We start from the raw sequence: 10,166 nt of genomic DNA on the forward strand, positions 1-10,166 counted from the left end.
TCTTGAAATTCTTTAAGTTGCAATAATATTATCTCTTTTATTATAAGATATAAAAGATCTTGTGAAGAATATGAGGACTTTAAGTCTGGTTTAAAATAGGGCTTGACATATATAACTTAAATCCAACAGTCTGATGAACCTATGCATCTGATTTGTGCATACCCACAAAAATATTAAACAGGTTATTAGTTAGAAAGTCATAGAAACAGAAGATAGAGATGATGATGAGTATTAGTCTAAGTGTAAAGGGAATTAACTTAAAGTGTTAATAAACACCTATAGGAAGACGAAATCATAGTAACAAGGATTTTATTCTTTTCATTCATTTAAGTGAGTAAAATAACACACTAGCTAAGTATTTTATATAGTTTTAAGAAAATAAAGAATGCAAAAGTAATGTTAGGTTGATACTATTAACTTTTCAAGAGAAATTTTGCTTCAACATAAGACTAATTATTAGTTTATTTAGGGATCTGCCCTTATGATTTTAAGATATATATGTCTCTCCTGAAGTCAAAGCACATTGTTATTGTGAAATAGATTATTTTAAAACTAACTTCTATCCAATAGAATCTAAAGAGAGGAAGTTTACTGAGGGACTACTTAAAGTATAGATTAGGAAAATGTCATTTGCACTTTTGTCATTAAGAATCAGAGAGATCAAACTCCCTCAGATATGCTTTGAATGATAATTAAAAGGCAGTCAGGTGCTCACTTCAACAGCAGATATCCTAAAACTGGAATGATGCAGAGAAGATTAGCATGGCACCTGCACAAGGATGACAAGCAAATTTGTGAAGTGTTCCATATTTTTGAAATCAGAAAGAAAAAAAGCAGTCAGTAAAATATTCTTGATAAGGGGAGTGAGGACAGCCAATTGCAATTTTAAAATCAAGGTTTCTCAACTTCAGAATAATTGATTTTGTGGATGTATAATTCTTCATTGTTGGGGAGAGAAGAGCTGCCCTGTGCATTTTAGGATGTTAAGCAACATCCCTGGTTTCTCCTCACTAGATGATAGTAGCACCCTTAATTGTGACAACCAAAAGTATCTCCAAGCTTTACCAAATGTCTCCTAGGACACAAAGTCTTTCTCATTTAAAAACCACAGCTTTAGGCTGACAATTTGCAGCCTTTAGGTATGGAATTTATTTAGGTAGCTCAAAATAATGACAAGGAATAACATCAGATGTAAACTCCTTGAGGGTGTAGACTATCATTTTATCATGACTTCTTAGTACGGCTCTTGTAAAAAAAGAGGCAACTAATAAAGGAGGAAAATTACAAAATCAAGCTTAAGGAGAATTGCAAAGAATTCTAATTTACATCAGTAAATATCTGGGGCATAGTTGTGAAAATGGATTAAAAGGATGCTAAACAAATGAGGAAAAAGCATTAGTTCAGGGTGAATTTTACATGTAGGAACACTTATCAGAGATTCCATGCACAATTTTAAACAGTTAAAAGTAGTTTTAATTTACTTAGTCTGTCGACTAAAACCTTGATTCAAAGCTAGTACTAGCTGAAGATGACAATATGATACACCAGGAATATCTCCCTACTTAGAAAAAAAATTGCACTGTCAGATGTAACTATTTTGAAACTCTAGAGCTGCTGAAGGCTTGCAACTTCCAGGGAAAAACTTGGATGGTAAGTTGTAGTTAATTTCAGTCAATTTTAGCTCTTAGTACAGTAGAAGCTACCCTTCACCTCAACCACCACCCCAAGCCACGTGGCAGGCAACGCACATACAAAAATCAGGAAAGTATGACCTACTCAAAGGAAAAAGAATAATCTACAGAAACTGTCTCTGAAAGACCTAATGGCTGATATGCTAGACAAATACTTTAAAACAATTATTTTAAAGATGTTCAAATAACAAAAGAAATATGTAGAGGAAGTCAAGAAAATGATGTATGAACAAAATAGAAATATCAATAAAGAGAAAACCTAAAAAGAAACCAAAAAAATGCTGAAAAGTACAATAACCAAAATGAAAAATTCACTAGAGGGATTCAAAGGTAGATTTGAGCAGACAGAAGAATCAGCAAACTTGACAATGGAAATTATCAAGGCTGAGGAACAGTAAGAAAAATGGTGAGGAAATCCAACAGAGCCTAAGGGACCTGTGGGATGCCATCACATATGCACCATGAGAGTCCCAAAAAGAGAAGAGAGGAAGACAATAAAGGATAAAGAGAATATTTGAAGAAACAATGGCTGAAAACTTCACAAATTTGATGATAGACGTGAATATAAACATCCAAGAAGCTCAATGAACTTTAACATGAACTAAAAGATCCATGCTGAGAAACATAATAAAAATTTTAAAAGCCAAATACAAAGACAGAACCTTAAAAGCAGCAGAACAAAAATGAATCATCACACACAAGGGATATTTATTAAGAATATCAGTAGATTTCTCATCAGAAACTTTGGAGGCCAGAAGACAGTGGGTCAATATAGTCAAAGAACTAAAAGAAAAAAAACCTGTCAATCAAGAATCCTATATCCAGCAAAACTGTCCTTTAAAATTGAGAGAGAAATTAAGACATTCCCAGATAAACAAAAGGTGAAGGAGTTTGTGACCACTAGACTGTCCTGCAAGAAATGCTGAAGGGAATCATTCAGAGAAAAATGAAAAGACACTGGACAATGACTTGGAGCTGTATGGAGAAATAAAGGTAAATACATGGGAAATTATAGTTATCATTACTGTAACTTTTGTTAGTATATCTGAATCCTGTTTTACATAATTTAAGAGACTGATACATTTAAAAGGATTATTAGTTTATGTGATAGGGCACACAATATATAAATATGCAATTTTGTGACATCAACAACCAAAAGAGGTGGGGATGGAGCTGTAAAGAAGCAGAATTTTTGTATGTTATTGAAGTTAAGCTGGTATAAATTCAACTTAGAGTGTTATAACTTCAAGATGTTAAATGAAATCTCCATGGTAACCACCAAAAAAATAGCCATAGAATATACACAAAAGGAAAGGAGAAAGAAATTTCTCCCTAACAGTAATTGCTTTAAATGTAAATGAATTAAACTCTCCAATCAAAAGAAAGAGATTGGTAGGGTAGATAAAAATGCATGATCCAACTGTATGCTGTCTACAAAAGACCCACTGGCAATCCAAAGTTTTGTAGGTACCCATGGCTTACAGTGCTATCCCTTCAAGCTGTGCTCACAGGTTGTTAAAAATACTAAGTGGCAGGCTAGATTTGACCTGCAGGTTGTAGTTTGCCAACCTCCAGTCTATATGACTAAAGCATGTAAAGATGTCCCCTTTAAAGTTAAGAAGTTGCTACTGTGCCATTAAGCACCATAGCAATCCATGAGTTTCTTTGCATTTTGGAGGCAAGGTGTATTACACTGAGGTATAAATATAATATTTTTACCTTTAGCCTGAAATGCTGGTTTTGACTGGGTCCATAGAAAGAAAAAGTGGTTCAGATGACAATGGATGCAGTTCTGCCACTCACCTGGCACAGAGATTTCAGTGGTTCTCATGGTGTTTCTAGCAGATTAAAGGACCATGTGAAGAATATGGCATAGTGGAGGGTCTTAGGATTTCAGAGCACAGCCTTAAATTCTTTGGCAAGTATCTGCTTTCGAAAAACTTTAACCTGGTATACATTGAATACTAACTATATGACTATGTAATCCAAAGTGCCCATCATGAACTGGATGCTCTGTAATCTACATAGACATAAAGTCAAACATTCCAAGCTGTACTTCGCCAACAAGTAGAAGTAAAAAAAATGAGGTTGGAGCTGAACTGATTCTGTAGAAACAAATATATGCATGAATCAGTTGCTTAAATATCTTGCCTTTCTATACCTGCTTTGCCAGCCCTTATTGAACACAACTTATGGTTTCATGGGGGCATTCTCTATGATGAGAATGAAGTGAAGACGGAATAATTCATTTGGCTTATTTTACAAATATATTTTTGTGGTATTCTGGCACCAGCTGAAAATGGTCTGTGGATACATTAGAGCCCCATTAAATTATGATCATAGTAAATAATGAAGAAGTGGTATTTCACCTGTATAAAAAATCAGTTGAAGTATCTCTTTTTTCTCTTATAGTGGAAGGAGATATGATGGTCTAAATCAAGGATACATATAAATCTTAAGTCTGTGACTCATGAACTTTTAGGAAGAGATATGGAGATAAAACTCCTAGAATCATCTTATAATATGTCCCATGTGAATGCCCACCAAAAAGCTCACATTTGTTGACAAATTCTGTAGATATCCTTGAGCCCCATTTCTCAGTCATTGACAGTGGGTTCATGGCACAGTAGCAGAAGTTCATGCATTGCAGTCTGGACTACATAGACCTCCTCTAGCTCTGGATCCAATCAAAATGATAGCCTTTCAGCTCAAAGGTAAAGTATTATACTTTATGTATTATACATTGCCTCCAAATGCAAAGAAATCTATTATTGTGTCTCGTAGAAACAGAGGACCTTGATGAAAAGGGTCATATTCTTAAGGATAAGTGATTTGCATGGACTAAAGTAAAAGGACTTGCTTTCACTAAGGTTGACTCAACTACTGCCATCACCAACTTCTCATTTTGCAAACAGCAGCAACCTGCCATGAATTCCCATTATGTTAAGTTAGCTAGTTAGTTACCCGGTGGCTGGTTGATTGTAATGGAATGCTTTCTTCATGGGTGCAAGTACCTATTCCAATTTGTTCTCATTAGAAGATATTTATTCTAAATGAAGTTTGCTCCTCCTGTTTACCATACTTCTTCCAGCACCATTATCAGCGGACCTGCTAATGCTTTGTATGCCATCATCATATCCTGTACCAAATGTATTCTCCTCGCTTTACAATGAAAGATTCAAGACCTAGAGCTAATGCCCATAAATTCACTGTTCTTATGAAGACTCCATTTCCCATAAGCAGCTGGCCTTACAGAATGGTTGAGTGCTTTGTAAAAGACTCATTTACCTCACCATCTGGGGACCCTGTGAGGTTGAGATGCTGTCCTGCAGGAAAGGATATATGTTCTGAACCAGTGGTTCTGTTTCTTCTGTAGCTGTAACACAAGAGTCTGAGAATTAAAAGGTAGATTTGGGGAGAATTTCTCATATCATACCAAATAACTCACTCACAAAATGTTTGTTTTTGCTTTCTGTTCCTAAAATTCTTTGCTCTTTTGTCTTATTTTTTCACCGAGTGGCATAACCCAATGGCTCTATTGAATTGGAAAATAAAACTGCTAACTTATCATTTGGGAATTTTCACACCATTGACTGAATAGGCAAAAGCAGATTTAATTTATCCTTACTATCAGGAAGAGATGAGATTGTTGCTACTCAGTGGGGGCTGGAAGGACTGTGGATGGAACACAGGTCATTCTCTGGGGATACTTCCTTTTACTGCCATGTCTGGTAGTAAAAGTTGAAGACTACTACAAGAGGCTTAGATTCCTAACCAACTGAAATGTATATCAAGGATAGAGGAACCTGGAATATAAAGTAGAAAAGGGAAGTCAGATATTCAGCTAATACCTATGACAAACTGTGGAAATGACAATTGTAGTCACTTCTTATGTGTATGTGTATATATATACATACACACACGTATGTGTATGTCTACATGCATATATAAACATGCAGATGTATGTATATATTCATGTGTGTATGTACATAAGTTTATATACAACACATATGTGTATTTCATTGTTGTATATAAGGTACATATTGGGATAGTTATTAACTAGTTGATATGATTGAATCAGCATCTTGATGGGACTAGAGGAGGACTAGACATCACTTTCAAATTCTGAACATTGCCCTAATGAGAAATTGAGGTGCTCCATTTGTTGAGAGGGTGAGAGCACTTGGTTTGTATGAGCAATGTTTGCATTTTTGTTAGAAAGTCATAATTTTAAAAATTTGAAGTATGAAAAGAGGATGATTTTAATATTGTGCTAGGATGGACTGAAGTGGATATTTGTTGGCTTTTTATGGGGAGAGAGAAGTTAGTTGTCGCCTACTACAGAATCTAAAATTGCTACATACTCACTTTACCAGGCCCCTGTGCAGAGATAGTGGCAAATTCCTTTGGGTTACTGATGTTAGAAGTAGTCTTCAGTTTCTAGTGGTTAAGTGACAGGAGTGTCCAGAGTTACAAGGGTGATGTCCAGGGTGTGGCATCAGCTGTACCAGTGAGACAAGCTAGACATCCAATGCTCAGTGGTGCAACTCTGTTCCCCCACTGGCTAATGGTGTGGCATGATATGCCTGGGGTTCTAGCTACCCAGCTCTCTTTGATTTGGGGGCCTAGTTCTCTAGCCTTCCATACAATTATGAGTGTCTCTCAAAATTGTTTAAATAAATTATTTTTACTGCTTTAACAGGCTGGAATCAATTTTTGATAGTTCCCTTAGGACCCTGGTGAGCATAACAACTTTTTTTTAAAGATTTTTTTTTTCCAAACGTTATGTCATAAAAATGAAATCACAAAAAAATGTATTTGGGTTATTTTCAAGTTTTCTAGTATAGACTTTTATTTTCTGCTCAGCTGTACTGAGCAGTGACTGTATGCTCTCTCTCAATGTAACATTCTATTCAAGCTCCATTTTGTTTCATGGTAAAAATTCTTCAAAGAGGAAGGGAGTTACATACTTCGACTTAGCTTCTCTGTGTCACAAACAAGAAACGTAAATTGTGAAGTCAAATAATTTACTTAGTATATCTGATAAAACATAAATCCACTTGAAGTAAAAGTAATTATTAAGTTATATTTGGCAATTATGTCATTAATCATTTTTTCTGGTTTCTGGAAGTCTTGGATTCCTCATTAAAAGGGAAATAAAAATGAGCAAGAATGAATTAATTCTACAATTTAGCAATTAAAAAACATGTATTGTTGCAGTAGGTGGTCTGAGATTAAGCAAAACAAGTTATTCATTTCTGAAATTTCCTGGCAGAGTTTTTCTTTGACTGCTGCTTAGAAATATACAGTAGTTCTTTCTGTCATCTGCTTTAATGCTCTTGTTTCAGGGTCACTTTGTTGTTTTCATTGAGACCCTAACTAGTTTATTGTCATTGCAGCAGAGGAAGTTGTCATAACCTATCTTTGATATTAATGACTATCAACTTTGTGAGGTCCTCAAAGCTGACAGCATATCAATTTTGAGATCCAGACCATTGTCATCATTCCAGACTTAATTGCTTTGCTTCAATTATTTTTCATGAACATGTAGGACCACCACTCTCAAATTTTATGGGTTTGCACCAGTGACACAAGAACAGATTGAGCACTTTCCCTAAAGTGTCCATGAGAATAACACTTGCACACTGCTCTCCATCCATCCAGACAACGGGCACTTTTTACAGGCTCTTTGGGGATTCAAGACAGAGCCCCAAAGGCAACGGCCGAGGTGAAGACATTATTGTTTCTTTCTCACAGTGAATGGTATTTTATAGGGGAGGTTCAGGAGAAAGATGAAACACACACACACACACAGTCTCTTAAAACAGCTCAACAGTGAATGTATGTTCTCTCTCTATTAATCATTTTTAACCTTACTCATTTAATAGGTTATGCCTTTTATAACAAAGCAAAAAGCAAAGTTCTTTTGGCCCCATAAGAGTGTGACTCCTAAGTGAGCAGATAGTGGATATGACACCCCTGGAAATTAGTTGCTTTACTTCAACAAATAGAGTAAAGGAGAAGACATTTTATACCACCAATTTTCTTTTCAAATATTTTATTTTACCCTATTCTTTCCTGTTTTTAATCAGTTTGCAAAAATTGGTTATCGTGAGTACTTTAATATCTTAGGTAGGTAAGGGATTACACCATATTTTGACCAATATGTCAGAGGCCAGGGCCCCAAAATAAAATGTTAGTGTCCCTGCTCAGTTCCTCATTCATCAGCTCTGCTGTAATTGTGTATGCATGTCTTTACTGTGAAGTGAAACCTTTTAGGAATTATGATATTCTGTTCCTGAGATACATATTCAATCCAATGAAGAGTTAAAGTAAGTATTGTAAAGACAATATTTTAATAGGCCAGACTAATTTGTTATTTCTAGGTATGAGCTTACACTTTAAACACAATGGAAGGAAATCTTCATCATTCATTTAATTAGGTAGGTGAGGCTGCTGATATTGGGAATAAGCAGGCAACTGCACATAACTTTCTCTGGGACATTTTTAGGTTCAATTCTGACAACAACTCTAGGAGGGAGATTTTATTAGCTCCATCAGAAAGAGACATATAAAGAGTTAAATAATTTATCAAAAATCACAGAGCTAAGAGGTGAAAGGGTCAATACGCAAACCTAGATGTAGTTGACTTTAGTTATATGCTATTTCTACTCTACCATTCTGTCTTATCATATCCTGAAAAAGTATTTTTACTCCATGTCTAAGGAACTTAATCATTGTTAAATTAAAAGAACAAAAGCACAGTTAATAGTAAACATAAAAGGTAAGATAAGAGAGGAAATTGATATGTATTAAATGGCAAGGACCTTAGGATCTGTTTTGACATATTGTTGCCTTATTTAATCTTAACAAAAATCCTGTAAGATGGATAATATTAGGATTAGAGAGTTAAGGTTACTTTCACAATATTAGATAGCTAGTAAGTAGAAGAATCATAACTTAAAGACTGAGCTCTTTCCACTAATGATACCGTTTTCATTAATTTTTTAAAAGCAATATGGAAGAAAAATTTTCCATAGGAATTGACACAGAACCAGTGTGTAGAGAACTGGAGTAATTTGCTTACAAATGAATCTGCAAGATGTTAAGGAAAATGTAGAGATTTTAGGAAAGGACCAATACAAGCTCAGAGGATACGTGGTAGATTTTACCCATGTGTCTGAAATTGTTTTGTTCCACTGTGATAGGTGGTATAAGAGTGCTGGTGGTAAGCATTACAAAATTAAAGCAGAGAAATAAGGATACTCTAGTGAAGACTCAAAAATTGTAGTAATGACAATGACAGTGTATACTTTTTCCATTTAGTATTTAGATATATTTTTGAGGACCTTTGACGTTCATGTGTTATCACAATTAATGTTTATAGATATAATGGAAAGAGAAAAACCTGATTTTGAATATCCAGTCTACTAAGTCACTAGCTTGGTGACTGGGGCAATAGAGCTACTGCTTTGAAGCCCACCTGAAAAACAAGGATTATAAAAATTGGTTCAAATTTTCAGAATGGTAGTTTGGTAATGTACATTAAAATGTAAATGGCAAATATCCATTTATGCAACAGCTTCACTCTAAGAAATTTCCCTAAGAAGTTAAGCATACAAAAGCCCAAAACTGTGTATCAGTATGAAAATGTACTAACCCAAAGGACATAATCATACCATTTTTGAAAGTAATTGCCTATCCTTTAAGAAAGGGAACTGTCTGATAGAAAATACCATAATAATTTGTTCAAGTTGAGGATGGGGAGGTACCAGTGAGAAAGCCATCTGTCACATATCAGGAATCAACAGTTGTGTGGGGATGAGGGAAGGAGTAGCATGATGGGAAGCTGGAATCTGAACTTAGAATGACCAAGACACTTTTAGCAACATTAATGCATAATATAAAGCGTGGATTGTTTGCCGTGCTATGATGCAGTTCCCTTCATCTTCCCAAATCTTCAATGCCTCACACAAATGATTTCTGTGTGTAGGAGATTTTTGGAGGATATTCAGGAAGACTGGATTTCTGACTCTGAACAGAAGAGGACTAACATAAGCAGAGTGATGAAATGTTCATTAAATCAAATCAGAGGAAAAAGGAACTCAACCCACCAGTAATGATGACAATAAGCATCCCCTAGGAATACGTAGATATCTCTGGAGAAGCACTGAATTTCCCATAATTTGTGGAATAGAAGTTGAATCAATTATGTCTAAATCTTAACATGAAGGTTGACACCTATTGACCTTTGAATGATAACTTATGCACAAAGGTGATGATCATATATATTAAAACAGGAAAAAAATCACAAACATTTTAAGTTTCCATTTGCTAGGGGTTGGTAAAGGTATTTATATTCAATATATTTGTTGACATATTTAACATATTTTTGAGTAAAAAAAACACTCAGCATGTTAGAATACTGCATTTATAGTCTGATTCCAAGTAAAAATAGTTCTACAAATTTATCTA

General features: G+C 34.9%; 1 non-coding gene across 1 annotated transcript; it reads left to right on the forward strand.

Moving 5' to 3' along the window:
* The first annotated feature begins 707 nt into the window (after window positions 1-707).
* LOC117314419 (U6 spliceosomal RNA) lies at window positions 708-814 on the forward strand. The gene has a single exon (XR_004529164.1). It is a non-coding gene; the product is annotated as a U6 spliceosomal RNA (small nuclear RNA).
* The last annotated feature ends 9,352 nt before the right edge of the window (window positions 815-10,166 follow it).

Source organism: Tursiops truncatus, chromosome 11 (genome assembly GCF_011762595.2).
Source record: "Tursiops truncatus isolate mTurTru1 chromosome 11, mTurTru1.mat.Y, whole genome shotgun sequence".
Classification (NCBI taxonomy): domain Eukaryota; kingdom Metazoa; phylum Chordata; class Mammalia; order Artiodactyla; family Delphinidae; genus Tursiops; species Tursiops truncatus.